Source organism: Dama dama, chromosome 12, assembly GCF_033118175.1.
Source record: "Dama dama isolate Ldn47 chromosome 12, ASM3311817v1, whole genome shotgun sequence".
NCBI lineage: Eukaryota > Metazoa > Chordata > Mammalia > Artiodactyla > Cervidae > Dama > Dama dama.
The window spans coordinates 86,436,770-86,460,930 of record NC_083692.1 but is presented as its reverse complement, the minus strand read 5'-3'; the positions used below and the strand labels follow the sequence as shown (position 1 = coordinate 86,460,930).

Genomic DNA, 24,161 nt, shown 5'->3' with positions numbered 1-24,161 from the left:
TATATTAATAGAAGTCAATGTATTAAACAACTAGAAGTTTTAATTGCTGTATGCTCCCTTACTTTATTTAAGGTAGAAGAAAACTGACCCTGTTGGGATCTCTGATTCGTTCAGTGTAATGCATTTAAAATATCAGACTTCCAGATGCTCGTTTGTTGTTAAAAATCAGTGATTGGCAAACTGTGGCAGGAAAGGCAGATGCTGCCTGCAGCCTGTTTTGGTGGATCTGAGCTAAGAACTTTTTTTATTTTGGTATTCCTAAAGGGTTGTAAAGTAAAAACAAAGACAAAGAAGAATATGCACCAGAGACCATGTATGTCTGCAAAACCTTAAAATATTTACTGTATGGCTTTTACAGAAAAAATTTGTCAATCCCTGTTACAAATTAGTAAACATTTCAGTTTGGGGGATTGGTGAGTGTTGAATTTTGAGAACATTTACAGAAATTCTTGAACTAGGAAATGTTTGTTTTAAATTATATTTAGCAGAATACATGAACTAAATTAAGATTATAGGAGTCATTTTCAAACAACATAAATTTTATCACATTTGTAAAATAGCCATTAATAAGGAAACACTTGTTGAGAACCTGCTGTAAACTTCTAAAACTTATACATGCTCATTATAAAAAGTAAAAGTGCCAAATTCCCTTCCTCATTAGCAGTTTAGTGTGTATGCGTATATAAGCACGTTATGTTTGTCATTTTTAAGAAGGAATCATATTGTACATAGTATTCTGTGACTTGCTTCTCCCTCCCTTTGTCTTACTAATATATTATAGACTTCATCTTCCTGTTTTTGTTGGAGGCCGTGTGTGTGTGTGTGTGTGTGTGTGTGTGTGTGTGTGTATGGCCTTCCCTTGTGGTTCAGGTGGTAAAGAATCCACCTGCAATGTTGGAGACCTGGGTTCGATCCCTGCCTTGGGAAGATCCCCTGGAGAAGGGAAAGGCTACCTGCTACAGTATTCTGGCCTGGAGAATTCCATGGACTGTGTAGTCCATGGGATCACAGAGAGTCAGACACAACTGAGCAACTTTCACATCACACATATATACATACACATGTGTATATAATGTGTATGTGTACATGTGTGAGCATATGTATATAAAGTAGCTCTTTTCTCATTAAAGACTGTTAATTCTGTGTTCTAAATAAATCTTCTATTCTAGTTTTTCGCTGCCAAAAACATGCTTAATAATTAGCATATCTTGTTGTTTTCAGTTTCACTAATATGAATTTCAGGTACCAGAGTGAATAGATGATGTTTAGATACATGTCTATTAAATTTTGTTATGAAAAGTAGAAATGCAAACTGGATATACATTATGATTATATTGAATAATATTTTAAATAAATAAAATTAAGCATTTAAATGATTGATACTTAACTGAGGTACTTTGCTTAAGTGTGTATGTTATATGCTCACTTCTGATTGTCTACACTAATTTTTTATGCCTTTGTAGCTTAATATCTTGTCTTATTACTTCAGGATACTTTATCCTTATGAACTTTTTATAGTGTGTAAAAATAACGGGTAAACATCTGGTTTTCCCCTAAAAAGATATTAGAAGGACATAGTTCATAAGAAATTACATTAAAGCTACAGATAGCTTTTGCTATCTTTCTATATAGTATTTTCTTCTTAATGACTTTTTAAAGAGTAATCAGTGAATTTTAAATATTTCTCTCTTTACTCTTCATCTGAAAAGTTATAGAATGCTTTAATGGAGTGTTTTCATGTAACAGTTTAAGAACAGTGTCATAAAGTTTTATCCATTCTTGAAATCCAATAAGTAAACCCTTGCATTTACAAAATTGACTGAAGTGCTAAAATATTTCCCATAAGGTTTATTTAATTGAACTTTATTTGTGTTGTTGAGCCTCATTATTTGCACATTCTGGTGAGTGAATGTGTGCTATCTCAAATTTACTTGTAAATTCAGAATCACCTCTCACAACAGTTGCATAGCCGTTTAGAGACATGCACAGAGCTGCAAAAATCTTGAGTTGGCTGATACACGCTTTCAACCTGTGGTTGACTAGGTGGTTCTTGCCTTCTTGTTTTCTGCTCTCATAAACAAATGTCCTCTCTGCACTCTACTTACTGCCACATTTTTTGCATTTCGGTGCTTTTTGTTGGTGATCACATTGTTTAAAATGGCCCCTAAACATAGTGCTGAAGTTTTGTCTGTAATGTTCTGAAATGCAAAAAGGCTGTGATGTGCATTCTGGAGGAAACATACGTTTAGATCAGTTTTGCTCAGGCATGAATTACAGTGCTGTTGGCGGTGAACTTAGTGTTAATGAATTATCAATATATATCAAATAATGTGTCTTTAAATAGAAACACACAGAAAGCAAGGTTAGGTATTGATCAGTTGTTGAAAATGTTGTGATCAGAGGCTTATAGGAACTTAACCCTGTGTTTCTCCTAGGAGCAATGGTTCAATATTCACTAACTCATTGTTTCTGGTGACTTCGTATTAATAGAACACCAGACTTCATGAATGTGTGTGTTAGTTGCTCAGTCGTGTCTGACTCCTTGCAACCCCATGGACTGTAGCCTGCCAGGATCCTCTGTCCGTGGGATTCTCCAGGCAAGAATACTGGAATGGGTTGCCATTCCCTTCTCCCAGGGGATCTTCCTGACCCAGGGATTAAACCCAGCTCTCCTGCATTGCAGGCATATTCTTTACCATCTGAGCCACCAGGGAAGCCTGTCTTCATGAATAAATCCATTATTTTTGATATACACACAAAATGATAGGTGGTATAGAATTGCTTAGTGGGATGTAAATAGATTTCTAGTTTCTCACTCTTATCATAGAAATAAAATAAAACAATTTGGTTATACATAGAAAACTCACCAGAAAGTGATTTGTGGGAGTTTATTGATCCAGTAAGTATTTGTGGGATGGAAATACTCAGAGACTCTGAAAAGATTGAAAAAAGATTCTGAGTAATCTGCAGGAATTTAGAATGAACGTATTTTAAAGCCCTGCTAAGTAACAGAAACGATTGAAAAAAAAGAATCTGTAAGATTTTTAACATTGTTAAAAGACTTTCTCTGTACTTCATTAATTGAAGTGACTACCTCATCGTAGGATTCAGTTTTCTAAAGGATGACTTTTGCTAGTAGGTCGTTTGTTTTGAATCTAGAAAACTATTTTCTGAAAAATTAAATGCCTTGCAGCATTCTCTTTCTTTCTCAACATACATACATTTAAAATCGTTACAGACTCTTTAAGAATTTAGTTTTGACCTGTACTTAGCTAATTCATCACAATCATTTGAGTCCAGAATGTGATGGATAAATTTAATTTTTCATTTTTTTCCCCTTCCATTTTAACTGTAAGCACTAAATTTAAACAGAGTTTAAGAGGTTCCAGTGTAAGCTGAATGTTTGTATTGTATGCACGGTTCATGTTTCTAACTAAAAACAATAGTTTTGGCATTCCTTTATTAGATAATTTTTATCCATTTTTATAATTTATTTCTTTAACAGTAAGTAATTTTAAGGTATTTCTTCATTTTGGGACACGTATTAAAGAGAACTCTTTTCATTGTCCATAGTAACTGGAAGAATTGGGAGATGAGGTAAAGATGTTTATAAAGTAAAATGCTTAATTTACTGTGTATTTTTGTCTGTCAGTATTAAAATCCTATTTGTTCTATGAGGCCTATTTCAGATGCTTTGAAAAGCCTTTTCCATTAAACTTTCCATGATGTCCCCCTTATATATCTGTGTTCTTTCCCGTCCAAATCAATTTCACTTTCTTGCATGCTCTTAATAAAATATTGTGATTTATTCCTCAAAATCAACTCTGATGTATTCATCTGTATACTCTCAAAAGAACCTCTTATGTGGTAACCACAGTAAACACTTGTTAGCTCTCCACTTTATTTAAATACAATAAATAAAGTCTTTTCTAATGTTTTTTGCAAAGAATCTGAAACTGAGACACATTTTAATTGATCATATGGATATCATTCTTCAGTTTGTCATGAAGCAAGTCACTTTTTTCTTTTTAAGTCTTTTTTAAAATTAATTTTTATTGAAGTATAGTTGATGTACAATGCTGTTAGTTTCTGCTATACAACAAAGTGAATCAGTTATACATATACATACATCCACTCTGTTTTTAGATTCCTTTTTCATATAGGTCATTACAGAAAATTGAGTAGAGTTCCCTGTGCTATACAGTAGGTTGTTACTATCTGTTTTATATATACTGTGTATAGGTCAATCCCAGTCTCCCAATTTATCCCTCCCTTACTCTTTTTGTAAGTCTTGGGAGGTGACTTCTATATAGGTTTTAATGTTTGTCAAACAGTCTTTTTCATTAAACACCACAGGTCTAAAACACCACATCTCTTTTCAATGTATATTTGATTTTCCTGAGTTCTATTACGAGTAGTTCTACTTTGATGTGGAACAGTGTATTGATACTCCTAGGAAAGTTCAACAGCCTAAGTGTATAGGGTTTATAGTCTCAGTATTTTAGAAAGCTCGGTCAATCTGTTTTCTTTTTAAAGTAGGACATTTGCATAAAGAAAATTACAGTTATTTTAGACTTGGGAAGAAGTGTGAATAATTTATAGAAAATATTTGAATTAATATATATTTATTCATCCAATTATACACACACATACACACACACACACTTGATTTTTTGCCTTAGGAAACAAGACAGCAGATGGTGTCAGCACTCCTAAATAGTTAAAATGATCCATCTTGTTTTGTGCAGTGCGGGTAGGGTTTCTGCTACATCTTAATAACATTGGTTACCAGTGTTTTCTGCCAAGGGCTCCTCTGGCATTGGATTAGATTTCACAGTTTCCTTCTCCTCTCATTTTTTATAATTCAATTTGCCTTCCTTGACATGCCTAATAGCCAGTGCCTGAAGATCAGGTGATGCAAATTCAAGGACGCAGGCTCTGATAAGTATTGAAAAGGGCATTCAAAGGTTTATGATTTACTCTGCTTTTAGAAAATCTGCCTTCTAACAATTCAACACAAGCTGTGCTCTTCTGTACTTGAAATTTAGGAAATCAAAAGCACTAATTTTTTCTGTAGGCGGGTTTCTTCCCTAGAAACTTGTCTTCCTAATTTGGCAGCACTGGTTTCTTTTCTTTTCTAAAAGATGTAGAGAATATTTATTTATTTTAAACTTTGGCAAATTTGACTAATTTATTTCTTATGCATTTTAGTTACATTTGTTGTTGTATACAGGAGTATCACCATACACTAGTGTCCATTAAGTAATATAAATTACAATTTTATTTTTAAAATTTTAATTAAAATATTTATAATAGTTTCAAGTATATAGTAAAATGATTCAGCTTTATATATAAATATATATATTCTTTTTAATTGTAGTTTATTACAAAATATTGAGTATAGTTCCCTATGCTATACAGTGGGTCCTTGTTGGTTATATATTTTATGTATAGAAGTGTGTATATTTTATTCCCAAACTCCTAATTTAAACCCCCTCCCCCCACCCTGGCAACCATAAGTTCGTTTTCTGTGTCTGTGAGTCTATTTCTGTTTTGTCAAAATGAAACTGGTAGTCGCTCGGTCTATTTATTATATTTAATTTTTTCTCAAAATACATTTTTAATGCATTTTTACTTAATATAAAAGTCAAAAGTTACAAAAGAGTTTATAGTGAAAAGGAAGTCTCTCTCCTAATTTTATTTCAACCACAGGTGTTGCTTTCAGTTCCTTTTATGTCTTTCCAGAAAGTTTTTGTCCTCATATTTGCCTCATTCTTTTTTTAGCATCTGCTTAGTATGCAGTTGATTGGACTGTGTTTTATTAAATATTCTTCTGTTGATTGACATTTACTTTCTTGCTGTTAAAAACTGTATTACACAAAAAAGCTGTATTACACAGATTGTTCTGGGATCTATATCCCTATGCACATGTCCAAATATATCCAATATTTTTATAAGATAAGTTCCTAGAAGTAGAATGTATGTTTAAAATTTTGATAGATGTTGCCAAATTTCCCTCCAGAAAAGGTTTTTGCCAATTTATAATGTTAGTGGCTATGTAGAGAATATTTTTTTCCCCTATGCCTCAGGAATACTCTGTTACTAAACTTTTTGAACATTTCAGATTAGGTATCTGTAATACATTGAAGTTTTTACTTGCATCTCTTAGGAGTGAGGATTAAGTTTGTTTGAGATGGTTATATTTCTTTCTCTTTGAACTGTTCTGTGAACTTTGCTCATTTAAAAATTGATTTATGGGACTTCCGTGGCGTTTATGCGACTTCCCTGGCGGTCTAGTGGTTAAGTCTTCGCCTTTCAATGCAGGGGGTGCAGGTTCGATCCCTTGTCGGGGAGCTCAGATCCCAAATGCCTTGCAGCCAAACAACCAAAACGTCAGACGGAGGCAATATTGTAACAAACTCAATAAAGACCTTAAAAAACGGTACATTTAAAAAAAAAATCTTAAAGAAAGTAACATTTTATTTCAAAGAATAAGCTTAATCTGAGAAATGAAAAAATACAGAACCAAAGAAAAATTGTCAAGCAGTCAACATATTAAAAGTTTAGTCATTAAATTCAAGGACTTCCTTATCCATTCGTCTGCTGATGGGCATCGAGGTTGCTTCCATGTCCTGGCTATTATAAACAGTGCTGTGATGAACATTGGGGTGCACGTGTCTCTTTCAGATCTGATTTCCTCGGTGTGAATGCCTAGAAGTGGGATTACTGGGTCATATGGCAGTTCTATTTCCAGTTTTTTTAAGGAATTCTCACACTGTTCTCCATAGTGGCTGCATTCCCACCAACAGTGTAAGAGGGTTCCCTTTTCTCCACACCCTCTCCAGCATTTACTGCTTGTAGACTTTTGGATAGCAGCCATCCTGACTGGCGTGTAATGGTACCTCATTGTGGTTTTGATTTGCATTTCTCTGATAATGAGTGATGTTGAGCATCTTTTCATGTGTTTGTTAGCCATCTGTATGTCTTCTTTGGAGAAATGCCTGTTTAGTTCTTTGGCCCATTTTTTGATTGGGTCATTTATTTTTCTGGAATTGAGCTTCAGGAGTTGCTTGTGTATTTTTGAGATTAATCCTTTGTCTGTTGCTTCGTTTGCTAATCTTTTCTCCCATTCTGAGGGCTGTCTTTTCACCTTGCTTATAGTTTCCTTTGTTGTGCAGAAGCTTTTAAGTTTCATTAGGTCCCGTTTGTTTATTTTTGCTTTTATTTCCAATATTCTGGGAGGTGGGTCATAGAGGATCCTGCTGTGGTTTATGTCGGAGAGTGTTTTGCCTATGTTCTCTAGGAGTTTTATAGTTCTGGTCTTAAAATGGATTAAAGATCTAAATGTGAGTTTATTTTTGTGTATGGTGTTAGAAAGTGTTCTAGTTTCATTCTTTTACAAGTGGTTGACCAGTTTTCCCAGCACCACTTGCTAAAGAGGTTGTCTTTTTTCCATTGTATATCCTTGCCTCCTTTGTCAAAGATAAGGTGTCCATAGGTACGTGGATTTCTCTCTGGGCTTTCTATTTTGTTCCATTGATCTATATTTCTGTCTGTATACATAATGGAATATTACTCAGCCATTAAAAAGAATACATTTGAATCAGTTCTAATGTGATGGATGAAACTGGAGCCCATTATACAGAGTGAAGTAAGCCAGAAAGATAAACACCAATACAGTATACTAACACATATATATGGAATTTAAAAAGATGGTAACGATAACCCTATATGCAAAATAGAAAAAGAGACACAGATGTACAGAACAGACTTTTGAACTCTGTGGGAGAAGGCAAGGGTGGGATGTTCTGAGAGAATAGCATTGAAACAAGTATACTATCAAGGGTGAAACAGATCACCAGCCCAGGTTGGATGCATGAGACAAGTGCTCAGGGCTGGTGCACTGGGAAGACCCAGAGGGATGGGATGGGGAGGGAGGCGGGAGCGGGGATCGGGATGGGGAACACATGTCAATCCCTGGCTGATTCATGTCAATGTATGGCAAAAACCACTACAATATTGTAAAGTAATTAGCCTCCAAGTAATAAAAATAAATGAAAAAAAAAACCAAAGACTTAAAAAAAATTGGTTTTCTCTGATCTGTAAAATTAAGGAATTTAGCACTTTGTGATATAATTTACAACTGTTTTTTCTGTTGTGATATCTTTTGACTTTATTTATGATTTGTGTTGGAAATTTGCGTTCCATTCCTTTTTATTGCTAAGTAGTAGTTCATGGTATGCATGTATCACAGTTTCTCTACCTTTTTACCTGTTGAAGGGTGTTCTGGTTTTCTTCAATTTTGGTCAATTACAAATAATGTTATAAGCATTGATGTGCAGTTTTTTTTTTCTTTGTTTCTTTTTCATTTATAGGTTTTTTTATGGATGTCAGTTTCCTCTTTTTTTCTGAGTACATACCCAGCAGTGAGTTTTCTGAGTTCTAAGTATGTTTAGTTTTTTGAAGAAACACCAAACTGTTTCCTTGAGTGTGCGTACCATTTTATGGTTCCACTAGCAATATATGAGAGATCCAGTTTCTCTTCATCCTTGCCAGCTTATATATATGTCATTGTTGCTTTTTATTTTCAGTGTTTAATTGCGTATGTAGTGATATCTCATTGTATTCTAATTTGTACTTCCCTAATAGCTAATGATGATGTTGAACATCTTTCCATGTGTGTATTTGCTGAAATATTTGTGCATGTCTTTCACATTGTTTTCCTGATTTTTATAATTGGAGGATAATTGCTTTACAATATTGTGTTGATTTCTGCCATACATCGAAATGAATCAGCCACAGATATGCATAATATATCCCCTCCTTCCTGAACCCCACTTCCATCTCCCACCCCATCCCACCCCTTTAGGTTGTCCCAGAGCACTGGGTTGAGCTCCCTGTGAGCACATTCCCACCTAACCCTAACCCTAACCCTATCCCTATCTGTTTTACGTATGGCAATGTGTATCTTCCCTGCTGTTCTCAGTTCGTCCCACCCTCTCCCTGCCCCGCTGTGTCCACAAGTCTGTTCTCCATTTCTGTGTCTCCACTGCTGCCCTGCAAGTAGGTTCATCAGTACCATCTTTCGAGATTCCATACACATGAGTTAATATACAATATTTGTCTTACTCTTTCTGACTGACTTCACTCTGTGTAATAGGCTCTAGGTTCATCCAGCTCATTAGGACTGACACAAATGTGTTCCTTTTTATAGCTGAGTAATAGCCATTGTATATGTGTACCACAGTTTCTGTATCCATTCATCTATTGATGAACATCTAGGTTGCTTCCATGTCCTAGCTGTTGTACAAAGTGCTACAGTGAACAATGGGGTACATAGGTCTCTTTCAGTTATGGTTTTCTCAAGGTGTATGCCCAGTAGTGGGATTGTTGAGTGATATAGTAGTTCTATTCCTAGTTTTTGAAGAATCTCCATATTCTTCTTCATAGTGGCTGTGTCACTTTACATTCCCAACATTGCAAAAAGGTTCCCTTTTCTCCACATCCTCTCCAGCATTTATTGTTTGTAGATTTTTTAATGATGGCCATTCTGACTAGTGTGAGGTGATACCTCATTGTAGTTTTGATTTGCATTTCTCTAATAATGAGCAATGTTGAGCATCTTTTCATGTGTTTGTTAGCCTTCGGTATGTCTTCGGAGAAATGTCTGTTTAGATCTTCCACCCATTTTTTGATTGGTTTGTTTTTCTGGTATTGAGCTGCTTATATATTTTGGAGATTAATCCTTTGTCAGTTGTTTCGTTTGCAATTATTTTCTCCCATTCTGAGCTTTGTCTTTTAATCTTATTTATTGTTTCCTTTGCTGTGCCAAAACTTTAAAGTTTAATAATTAAGTCCCTTTTGTTTGCTTTTGTTTTTATTTCCATTAGTCTGCGAGGTGTGTCAGAAAGAATCTTGCTGTGATATGTGTCAGAGAGTCACATTTTTAAATTTAATTGTTTGTTTATATAGTGTTGAATTTTGAGAGTTGCCATATATGTATTCTAGATACTAGTCCTTAGATACATGATTTGCAAATTTTTTCCCAAGTTATAGCCTGTGTGTATTTTTTAATTGATTCTGAAATAATCATAGGTTCATAGAAAACTGCAAAGAAGTGCACAGTAAGGATCATCCTGTCTACCCTTCACCCAGCCTCCCCATTGTTAGCATCTTTTCTAGCTGTAGTGCAATATCTTAATAACTAGATAATTAACATTGGTACAACTCACAGGCCTTATTCAAATTATATCAGTTCTTTATGCATTCATTTTTGTGTGTATACCTCTCTGCAACTTTATCATGTGGTTTAGTCAGTTCAGTTGCTCAGTCGTGTCCAACTCTTCACGACCCCATGGACTGCAGCATGCCAGGCCTCCCTATCAACCACCAGCTCCAGGAGTTTACTCAAACTCATGTCCATTGAGTCAGTGATGCCATCCAGCCATCTCATCCTCTGTCGTCCCCTTCTTCTCCCGCCTTCAATCTTTCCCAGCATCAGGGTCTTTTCAAATGAGTCAGCTCTTCGAATCAGGTGGCCAAAGGATTAGAATTTCAATTTCAGCGTCAGTCCTTCCAAAGAATATTCAGGACTGATTTCTTTTAGGATGGACTAGTTGGATCTCCTTGCAGTCCAAGGGACTCTCAAGAGTCTTCTCCAACACCACAGTTGAAAAGCATCAATTCTTCGGTGCTCAGCTTTCTTTAGAGTTCAACTCTCACATCCATACATGACTTCTGGAAAAACCATAGCCTTGACTAAATGGACCTTTGTTGGCAAAGTAATGTCTCTGCTTTTTAATATGCTGTCTAGGTTGGTCATAACTTTTCTTCCAAGGAGCAAACGTCTTTTAATTTCATGGCTGCAGTCACCATTTGCAGTGATTTCGGAGCCCCAAAAAATAAAGTCTGTCACTGTTCCACTGTTTCCCCATCTATTTGCCATGAAGTGATGGGACCAGATGCCATGATCTTTGTTTTTCACCCTCCTCTTTCACTTTCATCAAAAGGCTCTTTAGTTCTTATTCACTTTCTGCTATAAGGGTGATGTCATCTGCATATCTGAGGTTATTGGCCTTTCTCCCAGCAATCTTGATTCCAGCTTGTGCTTCATCCAGCCCAGCGTTTCTCATGATGTACTCTGCATATAAGTTAAATAAGCAGGGTGACAATATACAGCCTTGACATACTCCTTTCCCTATTTGGAACCGGTCTGTTGTTCCATGTCCAGTTCTAACTGTTGCTTCCTGACCTGCATACAGGTTTCTCAAGAGGCAGGTCAGATGGTCTGGTATTCCCATCTCTTTCAGAATTTTCCACAGTTTGTGGTGATCCACACAGTCAGGCTTTGGCATAGTCAGTAAAGCAGAAATAGATGTTTTTCTGGAACTCTCTTGCTTTTTCGATAATCCAGCGAATGTTGGCAATTTGATCCCTGGTTCCTCTGCCTTTTCTAAATCCAGCTTGAACATCACATCACATAGTAGCTTCATGTAACTACCACCAAGTCCACATGACTGCCTATTAAACTACCCTTTCGTAGCCTCATTTATCTTCCTCCCCCATGCCTAGTCCCTGACAACCACTAATCCGTTCTCTATCTCTAAATTATTTCACCAATATTACATTAAAAAATCATGCCTTATGTCCTTTGAAGATTGGCTTTCTTCACTCAGCATAATTTCTTTGAGGTTTATCCAAGTCGTTGTGTATATCAGTAGTTCTTTTTTCATTTCTAGGAAGTAGTCTGTTGCATGGTATTCTGTTATTTAGCCATTTTATGCACTGAAAGACATTTTAGATAGTTTCCAGTGTTTTGACTATTATGCATAAAATTGCTATTACTCTTTATGGTGGTTCAGACAGTAAAGCGCCTGCTGTCAATGCGGGAGACCAGGGTTCGATCCCTGGGTCGGGAAGATCCCTGGAGAAGGGAATGGCAACACACTCCAGTATCCTTGCCTGGAGAATCCCATGGATGGAGGAGCCTGTTAGGCTACCGTCCACAGGGTCGCAAAGAGACGGACACGACTGAGCAACTTCACTTTCACTTTCACTTTATATATGGATTTCTGTGTGGAAATAAGTTTCCTTTCTCTAAGATAGATGCCTGAGTATTCAGTTGATGAGCCATATGGTAAGTTCATTTCCAGTTTAAAAGGAACTGCAAAATTATTTTCCACAGTTACTATGTTGTTCAGTCACTGAGTCGTGTTCGACTCTTTGCAACCCCATGGACTGCAGCACGCTAGGCTTTCTTGTCCTTTGCTATCTCCTGGAGTTTGCTCAAACTCATGTCCATTGAATCAGTGATGCCATCCAACCATCTCATCCTCTGGCGTCCCCTTCTCCTCCTGCCTTCAGTCTTTCCCGGCATCAGGGTCTTTTCCAATGAGTTAGTTCTTCACATCTGGTGGCCAAAGTATTGGAGCTTCAGCATCAGTCCTTCCAATGAATATTCAGGACTGATTTCTTTTAGGATTGACTGGTTTGAACTCCTTGCTGTCCGTGGAATTCTCAAGAGTCTTGTTCAGCACCACAATTCGTAAGCATCAATTCTTTGGTGCTCAGCCTTCTTTATGGTTCAACTCTCACATCCATACATGATTACTGGAAAGACCATAGCTTTGACTATATGGACCTTTGTCAGAAAAGTGATGTCTCTGCTTTTTAATACACTGTCTAGGTTGGTCATAGCCTTTCTTCTAAGGAAAACAATCACGTTAAAATCAAATCCCATACCCACTGAGTAGGTGACCCACAAACTGAAGAACAGTAATACCATAAAAATCCCACTGTTGCAAAGATTCTAGGTCCCACATCAGGCTTTCCAACCTGGGGAATCTGCAAAGGGAGTGGGAATCCCCAAGGAATCTGACTTTGAAGGACAGCAGGATTTGTTTACAGATCTTCCATAGGACTAGGGAAACAGAGACTCTTGGAAGGCACAAACAATAACTATACCATTTTGCATTTCTACTGGCCATGTATAAGTGATCCGGTTTCTCTGAATCTTTTACATCATTTGGTTGGTTGGTTTTTTTTTTTTTTTTTTCTCTTGCCTTTCTGGTAGATGTGTAGTGATATCTTATAATTTTAATTTGGCTTAATGGCTATTGAACATTTTTTTTTTTTTATGAACATCTTTTTATTTGCTTATTTGGCATCCGAATATCCTCTCTAGTGATTTTTCTCCATATTTTTTATCCATTTTCTAATTGGAGTATTCATTTGTGTTTTCATTATTGAGGTTTCAAAGTTCTTCATATATTCTAGATACTACTCCTTTGTTGAATATGTGGTTTGCCAATATTTTCTCCTGTTTTGTAGTTTTTTTAAAGTTCTTTACATATCCTAGATACTAGTCCTTTGTTGAATATGTGATTTGCCAATATTTTCTCCTGTTTTGTAGTGGTTTTTTATCTTCTTGATAGGGTATTATACAGAGCAAAATTGATTTTTTTTTCTTTATAGATCATGCTTTTGAGGTAAAGTCTAAAAACTCTTTGCTCAACTCTGGATATGTCTGAAAGATTTTCTCCTATGGTATTTTTCTAAAAGGTTTATATTTTTATGTTTTATGTTTAAATCTGTGCCCCATTTGTTGTTACCTTTTATATAAGGTGAGGTTCATCTCCAGATTTCTGATTACTGCAGTATCATTTGTTTTAAAAGTGTATCCTTCCTCCATCAAATTGCTTTTTCACCTTTGTCAAAAATCATTGTCCCTATTTATTTGGGTCTATTTCTGAGTCCTTTGTTCTGGTCCACTGATCTGTTTTCTGTCTCTCATTTATATCACATGATTTTGGTTACCATAGATATATAGTCTCATAAAATTGAGCAGAGTAATTTCTCTAACTTTATTCTTTTGTTTTAAAATTTTTGTTGCTATTCTAGTTTCTTTGCCTTTCCATATAAATTTTAAAAGTGGTCTGGTCTCTCTCTACCAAAAAAACCTGCTGAGATTTTGATGGAAATCGAGTTATACCCCTATATCAATTTAGGGATAATACACAGTTTTTCTGTTGAGTCTTTCAATATATGAATATCTTTGCATTTAATTTTTATTTTGTTCATCAGCATTTTGTGTGTAGTTTTCAGTATACAAGTCTTAAACTTGTTTATTAGAGCTTTATCTAAGTATTTCGCTCTGTTGAGTGATTACAGGTGGTATTATAATTTAAATTTTGATTTTTCATGGTAGTTTTTAGTATATAGAGGTATGCTTGACTTTTTGTTCTTGATTTTCTATCTTGTGACTTTGTTGAGCTCATTACTTAGTTCTAAGAAGGCTTTTTTTTTAAAAGTTTTTGAAATTTTCTATATAAGGCTACAATGTCATCTGGTAATAGAGGCAGTTTTATTTCTTCTTTTAGTACCTTATATGCTGTTATCCTATTGCACTTTTTGGGACTGCAATACACTGTTGAATAATGGTGGTGAGAATGACCATCCTTTGTTTTTAATCTGAGGGGGAAAGTCTCGAATTAAACTAATTTTTTTCCCCCTGCTTTTAGACTTTTCCTCATAAAGTGACCTTGTTTTGTGTTGTTACTTTTTTTAAGCTTCCTTTTTATTACTGTTTGCCTGATAAAAGCTGTGTTCTTTGTTTTTTCAACCTTTTGTGGCACTTTATTTTAGAAGTTCTTTGTGTTTTAAATAGTGGCTTTATTGATACATCAGTCAGTTCAGTCACTCAGTTGTGTCCGACTCTGTGACCCCACGGACTGCAGCGCACCAGGCTTCCCTGTCCATCACCAGCTCTCGGAGCTTACTCAAACTCATGTCCATCTAGTTGGTGATGCCATCCAACCATCTCATCCTCTGTGTCCCCTTCTTCTACCTTCAGTCTTTCTCAGCATCAGGGTCTTTTCAAATGAGTCAGTTCTTCACATCAGGTGGCCAAAGTATTGGAGTTTCGGCTTCAGCATCAGTCCTTCCAATGAATAATCAGTACTGATTTCCTTTAGGATTGAATTTACCATAAAATTTACTCTTTTAAAGTGTACAATTCGTTGGTTTCAGTATATTCACAGAGTCTTGCAACCATCATCACTGTCAGTGTTGGAACATTTTCCTCGCCCTGAAAAGAGACTTTATTATACTCATTATCAGTCACTCTCCAGTCCCAACTCCCCAGCCCCTGGAACTTCTAATGCAGTTTCTGTCTTTATGGATTTGCCTGTTTTGGATAATGTTTTCAAGGTTCATTCATGTTATAGCATGTTTCAGCACTTCATTCTTTTTTATAGCAAAATAGTATTCCATTGTACCACATTTTTTAAATTCATCAGTTGATGGACATTTGGGTTGTTTCTATTTTTTCAGTATTATGAATAAAGCTTATGAATATTCATATACATGTTTTTATATGGACATATGTTGTCAGTTTTCTTGGTTATGTACTTAGGAGTGGAAATACTGGGTGACTCTGTCTAACCTTTGAAGAACTGCCAGACGGTTTTCCAAAGGAGTTGTACTGCTTTACAGTCTCACCAGTGATATATGAGGGTTCCTATTTCTCCACATTCCTGCTAGCACTTGTTATTGTCTTCTTGTTTATAACCAACCTAGTGGGTATGAAGTGGTATCTCCTTGAGGCAGTTTTTGCTCTTATAAATAGGAAGCATCTAGCTGGCTTTTTAGCAGCTTCCCAGGTGGCTCAGTGGTAAAGAATTTGCCTACCAGTACAGGAGATGCAGGTTCAGTTCCTGGGTTGGGAAGATCCCCTGGAGAAGGGAATGGTGACCCATTCCAGTATTCTTGCCTGGAGAATCCCATGGACAGAGGAGCTGGCTGGCTGTAGTCTATAGGGTCGCAAAGAGTTGGACACAACTGAAGCAACTTAGCATGCACGCACTGTTATATTTGGTCTTTGTTCTGCCATCTTTGTTTTCTTAAGTAGTTATTATTTAAAGTTCTGTTTTTGTTGTTGTTTAGTTGCTAAGTCATGTCAGACTCTTTTGCACCCTCGTAGGCTGTAGCTTGCTGGGCTCCTCCGTCCATGCGATTTCCCAGGCAAGAATACTGGAGTGAGCTGCCATTTCACCCTCTAGGGAATCTTCCTGACTCAGGGATTGAACCTGCATTGGCAAGTGGATTCTTTACCACTGAACCACAAGGGAAGCCAATTTTAGTTTACCAAACACTTTAAAATCTAAGTTTTCTTAACAGCTTTGTTAATTTTTCAGTATAATCAATGTGTCTTGCCTCTTTCCCCCACTATGTTAACTTATTCATTGATTTATTTTACCAGAAGTATGTTGATGGCTATTTCTTCAGTTTATATTAACAATTGAAGTTTACATGACAGTCATTGACAGAAGCATTTTTCTCATTGCATGATAAGAGTAGAAATCTTAATAGATTCAATAATTATGGTTATAAAAGAATTGCTGTCAAATGGACAAACAGACATTCACTTTAGTGCTTTATTTCAGATTATTTTGAGAGGTCTCTATAGAATCTAAAAGCTAATAAGGAGTTTTTCAACTCTAAGGTAGGTGAAGTGGAAATTAGAAAATCTGACAAATATATTGTGAATTTAGTTAAAGCTCAACCAAAAGAGGTGAGCTATAACAATATTTAGCATGTAAAAAAAAAAAACATAATATTTAGCATGTCAAATTGCAATTTTATCCATTTAGCAGATTAGGAAATTCATATTTTCAAGTTCACTTAGGATGTGAATTGTTAACTTCCTTTTTAATAGAAATAATACATTATTCTTTAACTAATAGCCTTGATGGTGTAACTTGTATTTCTGCTTAAGATTGAAATTTCTCTAGAATTCATCCCATGGTTACTTTTAGATAAAGTAAAATAGGTCCTGTGTTTGTATTTATTTTTTATGTGTTGGAGTGTAATTTTCTTATGCTTTGTATAGATTTTGGTTTGCTTTTGAAGTAAATTTAAAACCAAGATTGTATTTGTATATGTGACTTTTTTTTTGTATTAATTCTTACCTTCCCACCATAAGACCTGGATTTGCTAAATCAAAAGACTGTTTAGAGAATGACTCTTGGTGTGACTAGAATTAAAGTGCTGGAGCTTTTACTACCTAATGAGTAATCTATATCAGCCTTTCTGTGTCTGCAGCTTACTTCTCCTTTGCTCCCCAATCTAGCATTTCATCTCTTTTGACCTCCTTTATGCAGACTTCTGAAATGTGTTTTAACTTGTATAAAATGAAACTGTAGTTCTTAATAATAGTAGTTTGTTATATCTCTGATTGCCCTACATGTGTTAGATTTTCTATATAAAATTAGAGGATAGACACGTAATTTTTTTGAAAACTAAAAAATCATTCACACTGTTACCCATTTTACCTTTTAAAAAGTGATAATTATCAGTCTCATTCAGTTCTTCAACTGAAGGTCATTACAGAGCATACTTTTTCTGCTGTCAGCAAACTACAGTTTAGATACTGATTTAATTAAAGGTGATACTTATTTTTCCAGTTGATTTATTTTAATACTCTTAGTTTTCATATATAGACATTTGCATACAAGAATATGTGTAAGAGAATGCACTCATTTGCACCCAGAGTTCAAAAGAGTAGGAGAAATGGAAATGTTTACATTCGAGATATTAAACTATTTGCATCCCCTTTTCTCCTCCAAGCTTAAAAATGATGGTTAAACACCTGTTTCTGTGCCCATGAGGAAAATAACCTTTGCTTCTAGGCCTTCTGGATTTTCTGAATGGAGGGTTTTGTGGTACAGGAAGGTCAACTTGAGGAGCAGGAAGAAACTATTCTCTTAACCCATGTGCAAAACTGGTGCAGACCAAATTTCAGTGGAAAGTACGTTTTTGTTTTTTTTTTTTTTTTTTTGCATCTTCCCATTTGTCTTTCTTCATGCTTCTCCCACCTCCTTCTGCCTTCTTCTTGGGTGTCTACTCTTTTTAGCTCCTCACTGTGGCATTTTTTCCAGGCCTGCAGATGTACCTCTTATTAACTTCCACAAGACTCTTTCATTTTCTTTCCAATTCTATAAAATAAGAAAACAGTCTCATCTATAGAGTGAAGAGAATTGGTCCTACAGGTCAGTGGACTAGCCTGACTACTGAGTTCCTGAAATCCTCTATTACAGCAGTGTGCCATTCTTAAATAGACAGGCAGCACAGTGAGCTTTCCTCCAGCGTTGGATCAGATTGCTGTTTCATTGGTTGAACACAGGTGAAATTGGCTTATGATTTGGGTCATGTTCTGTGAAAAATTTTTACTGGATCTTTAAAACATGAGCATCATAATGAGCATAGTGAGGTGCTCTCGTTAGGAGAGGTAGAGACTGACCTAGGGAAACACTCTTCTGCTTACCTGGGAACTGTAGTCAAGACAGAATTTCTGGCATTATTTTTGATTATTTGACATCTTAGGAGAGCAGTGGTTTTTGAGCAAGGAGCTGAATGTAAGAAGCCTACTTTGGTTTGAGCATTCTTCTCAATCAATTCCATTAATCTTTATATCATGATATTTCCACGTTTGAACCCATAGGTTCTCTGCTTAGGAATGGGAGTCCAGGTAGTGATAGCTATTTGTACATGTTTATTTGTACATGTTAGTTAATCGTGTTAATTACTCAGTCGTATCCGACTCTTTGCAACTCCATGGACTGTAGCCTGCCAGGCTCCTCTGTCCATAGAACTCTCCAGGCAAGAATATTGGAGTGGGTTGCCATTTCCTTCTCCAGGAAGGAAATGTACTTGTTTGCTTTTTGTAATTTAAGTATTTGTTAGAAATTAGCCAATGACTTATAGCTGGATCACTATTCATGGCAAAAATGCTTGGATATTGGGCTCACTTGCCACCACCTTCACCACATGAATTCTCTTAATCCTTATCAGAAGGAAATTCCATTTCTTCCTGCAGGAAAGTAAGCATAATAGCTTGTAAGATTGAGTTCTCTTCAGCAGTGTATTTCAAGAGTATAAATCAGTATTTACCCAAATGCCTGGAATTTCTAGATTGTCTGTTGTAAATATAAAATCAGTTACGGGTAAATGTTACTAAATGTCTAATATTTACACTAGATAATTACAGTCTTTGGAACCTTTTCTGAGCTTATGAATATAGGTTGCTACTCAGATTTTAATATTTTGCCCTTCTACTTCATTTACGAAAGGATAGCGTAGAATGACTTTGAAAATGACTTAAACTATATCTGAATACAAGTATACAACTAATAGTAATGTATGATGACAAATAAGGTGGCTGACGTTTATAAACAAGGAAAAAAGTTCATGGTAGATACTTAATGCTTATATTTACTGGAGAAGATACACAGTTAAGAAAACAACTAAGTGTACAGTCATTGTGTTTCAGTCTGTGCTATCAGATAGTTACTGAAAGATTATTTAAAATAATTTCCCTTTCTAGTGTATAGTTGTGTAACTGGAAACTTCTAGCTACTTTTATGCAAGAACTCTTTTTTAATATATATGCAAGAATTTTTACACAGGAAAACTAGTAGAAAATCAGCTGTTTGGAGGTGTTAGAACTAATTAAGAGTTCAGCATGAGAGTGAATTAAAAAGTTATTGTGAAAAAAAATCAGTATTCTTACTACAAGTGATACAAAAAAATCCACCTAAAACTGGCAGAAATGTAAAAATGAATCCATTAGTTTATGTAACCAAAGAAGAAGAGGCTTGATGCTCAGCTCAATGACATCAATGTGATCCTTTTCTTAACCCTCTTCTTCCCTTATCAGCTTCTACCCCCATTGCCTTGCTCCTCATTACGGCAAAATTCCATGAACAAGTCTTCTGTAGTCTCTGTCTCCAATTCCTCATTTTCCATTCTCCTGTAAGTTCACTCCAGTAATGCTTTTGTTCCAATCACTCCCTGAAACTTTCTTTGTCAGGAAGATTTTGATGCCAAAGCCCATTCTCAGTCCCCAGCTTACTTGATCTGTTAGCAGCATTTGACTCAGTTAATCAAGTTCTCCTTGCAGCACTTTCGTCACTGAACAGAGTAGTCTAGGACACAACTCTCTTTCTTGGTTTTCCTTTTGTCTTGCTGGTCATTTCTTCTTACACGTATTTTCTTTTTCTTTAACTTTTTTTAATTGGAGTATAGTTGGTTTACAGTGCTGTGCTAGTTTCTGCTGCATGGCAGAGTGAATCAGGCATATGTATGTACATCTATTCACTCTCTTCTAGATGCCGTTCCCCTGTGGGTCACTGCAGAGTAACGAGTAGAGTTCTGTGCTCCCGTAGGTTCTTACTAGTCATCTTTGTCTGCAGTAGTGTATATGTCAGTCCCAGTCTCTCAGTTTATCCCCTCCTCCCCCTTCCATTTGGTAACCTCAAGTTTGTTTTCTGTACCTGGGACTCCATTTATGTTTTGTAAATAGGTTCATTTGTACCTTTTTTTTTTACATTCCACATATAAGCAACATCATTTATTTGTCTTTCTCTCTCTTCACGTATTAGTATTATAATCTCTAGTTCCATCCATGTTGTTGCAAGTGGCATTATTTGATTCATTTTTACGGCTGATGTATATTCTGTTGTGTATTTGTACCACATCGTCTTTATCCATACTCTGTTGACTTAGGTTGCTTCCATGTCTTGGCTATTGTAAATAGGACTGCAGTGAACATTGGTATGCTTGTATCTTCTTAAATTATGGTTTTCTGTGGATTTATGCCTATGAGTAGGATTGCTGGATCATATGGTGTGCTTAGGCATTCAGTCGTGTCTGACTCTGCGATCCCATGGATGGTAGCCTACCAGGCCCTTCTGTCCATGAGGGTTTTCTAGGCAAGAATACTGGATTGGGTTGCCATGCCCTCCTCCAGGGTATCTTCCCAACCCAGGGATCAAACCCAGATCTCCTGCTTTGCAGGTGGATTCTTTATCATCTGAGCCACCAGGGAAGCCCGTAGGATCCACCAGAGATCATATGGTAGCTCTGTTTTTAGATTTTTAAGGAACCTCCATACTGTTCTGCATAGTGGATGCACCAATTCACATTCCCACCAACAGTGTAGGAGGGTTCCTTTTCTCCATACCTTCTCCAGCATTTATTGTTTGTAGATTTTTTGATGATAGCCATTCTAACCTGTGTGAGGTGATACCTCGGTGTAGTTTTGATTTGCCCTTCTCTAGTAGTTAGTGGTATTGAACATCTTATGCCTCTTGGCCATCTGTATGTCTTCTATACTTTTCTTATCCCAGACCTCTTTGCTATCTACACTTACTTGATAATTCTATCTAGTCTCCAGGCTTTAAATAGTAACTGAACATTAGTGATTCTAAGTTTGTATCTGTAGCCAAGTTTTCTCTGAGTTCCAGAGTCTTATCCAACTGCCCATATAAAATTACTATTCAGGTGTCTGTCTCAACCTTAATATGTCCAGCAATGATTTTTTGTTCTTTCTTTTAAAACAAATTTGATCCACAGTCATCTTGGTTAAGGACACCTTCCATCTGCCTAGATGCTCAGGCTAAAATCTTTAGAGTCATCCTGGGTTCTTCTTTTTCATTATAGTGTAAGTAAGTGAAAGTCATTCAGTTGTGTCTGACCCTTTGTGACCCCATGGACTATTTAGTCCATGGAATTCTCCATGCCAGAGTACTGGAGTGGGTAGCCTTTCCCTTCTCCAGGGGATCTTCCCAACCCAGGAATTGAACCAGGGTCTCCTGCATCGCAGGCAAATTCTTTTCCAGCTGAACTACCAGGGAAGTAAACTCCAGAATCCTTATGATCTAGTCCCCTCTTCATTACCCATCTGGTATCATCACTTACTAGTATTCTGTTTAATTTGGCTCTAACTACAGTGACTTTCCTGCTATTCTTCAGATGCACTGTATGCTCTTATCCTGGGCCTTGGCATGGGTGTTTTTTTAACCTGGAATGCTGTTACCAAGATATTCACATGGCTATCTCCTTCAGTTCCTTTAAGCCAAATTACTAATATTTTAAAATGACTTACCCAGAGTACCCTATTTAAAAGTCCATCTCATTCTTTCTAATCCCTGTTACCCTGTCCTATTTTTTCATAATGTTTACCACTTTTTGACATACTTCATTATGATGTCATTTATTATCTTTCTTTTCCTTTAGAATATAAGTGCCATAAGGGCAGAGGTGTTGGTTTCTTCTTCATTAATTATCCCAGGCACCTAGCATAATGTCTTATACAGATGCTCAATAAATACTTGTTGAACGAATGTTTGTGTAACAAATCTGTTTCATGTTACTTTGTGACTTTTGCTTCCTTGCTGTTGGTCTCATTTTTTTAGTCATTTTTTAGTCATTATGTAGTTCCCAGCAGTTCCTGGAATCCTTCCAGATTCAAATCTAGCCCAAAAGAGAAATAGTCTTTGTCCCAGTATTCCCAGGAAAAAGTCGTGAGGTTCACTATGATTTAGCTACTTTAAATGCCATGTCCCACCCTTGACCGATCAACCTTGCAGAGGAATGCAGTGTACTTTGAGCCTAGACTTTGATCATATGCTCCATTCTGAGACTGGAAGAAAGTCACAAATAAAAATATCTGTTGGGGGAATGGAAGCTGCTGAATACAAGAAATGTCTACTAGCTTTTGTACCACTGTTTTACAAAATGTGATTGTTAGATACTGGTTCCATGGCATGTCAGTTGGTGTTCTGTGACTATCTCCCATTAATTTTGGAAACTTAAATTTTGTAAAACTTTGTTATTGCAGAATTTCTTGGAGTTTTAAATATAATATTGTACTCTATGAATCTCTAAGTAGGATATGTTTTATGCAACAATTCCCAAAATTCTTTGAACATGGAACCCTTTTCCCTCAAGAACAGCTCATGGTATATTCTCATGGCCCACACAAGGAGAAATATTGTTACGTTTGCTAAGAACTAGTTAGGAAAAAAAAAAAAAAACTAGTTAGAAAATTGAAGCAAAATCTCATGCAACAACAGCGAAAAAAGAAAAAATATGAAGGAATACTCATCAAATTTACAGGATTTGTTAGAAGAAAAAAAGTTTATGATGCCACAAAGACTTTGTAAAGAAAAACACAGTCCTTTGAAAGATGTCTGTTCTCAATAAATTTAGTGTAGTTGTACTTATAAATCCAATTTAATAGAGAAGGGAGTGAAGGGAAGAGAATGAGTGCTTTATCAAATGAGTTTCAGAGTCCCTTTGTGTTGTAGTTTTTTGATTGCAGGAAAGGGTAGTACCTCAGGCCACCTCAGAAAGGTTTATTGTGAGGCTATATAAGAATTAAAACCCAGAATTAGAAAGTTAATAATTATGTACTTTGTCTGTTTATGTATATTCTCTCCTTCTGTGGCACCTCTTTCTCTTTCTAAGCATCTATTTTGTTTGCCTCTGACTGCAGGTAGCTTTTGGAGACTTTCTGTGTCCACACTCCAAATCCTGAAAGAAGCTAGTTTGAATTGATTTTAGTTAATATGTTGCTAATGGATGAATTCCTTCAGGCGTAGTCATTTTATGGTTTGCCAGTGAATATGCTACTGGATAGGCTACCCCTGGGAAAATTATGCTCCCTGTTGCTGACAGTGACTGTCCAGTATAGAAAACAGCCTAGAGCTGCTTTCCTGGTAGGAGGCATGGGCTGGGAAGCTTCAGCTAGGAGAGAAAGTTGGTTGTGATAGGTAACATGACTGAAATGTCTAGTATAATTTAGAAGAAATAATAATAAAGGAATTCTGAAAAAGAGGCGTATGGTATACAACATTAAAAATATACTGCCTATAGGAATGGCTGCTGCTGCTGCTGCTAAGTCACTTCAGTCGTGTCTGACTCTGTGCGACCCCATATACGGCAGCCCACCAGGCTCCCCCGTCCCTGGGATTCTCCAGGCAAGAGCACTGGAGTGGGTTGCCATTTCCTTCTCCAGTGTGTGAAAGTGAAAGTGAAGTCACTCAGTCGTGTCCAACTCAGCGACCCCTTGGACTGCATGCAGCCTGCCAGGCTCCTCCGTCCATGGGATTCTCCAGGCAAGAGCACTGGAGTGGGTTGCCATTGCCTTCTCCTATAGGAATGGCAAAGCTATAGTAATTAAAGCTGTGGAACTGATGCCGGAATAAGCAGTTAATGAAGTAGAAATATAATTTTAAAATGACATAAAAGTGAAATTTCCAATTAGTAGCATAAATTGGATATTAAATTAAGAATTACCTAATAAACCGCTAAAAGTAAAA

General features: G+C 36.4%; 1 protein-coding gene across 1 annotated transcript in view; it reads left to right on the top strand.

Annotated features, from left to right (window-relative positions):
• PIAS1 (protein inhibitor of activated STAT 1) overlaps positions 1 to 24,161 on the top strand; it is a 124,526-nt gene that overhangs the window by 35,425 nt on the left and 64,940 nt on the right. The window lies entirely within an intron of this gene.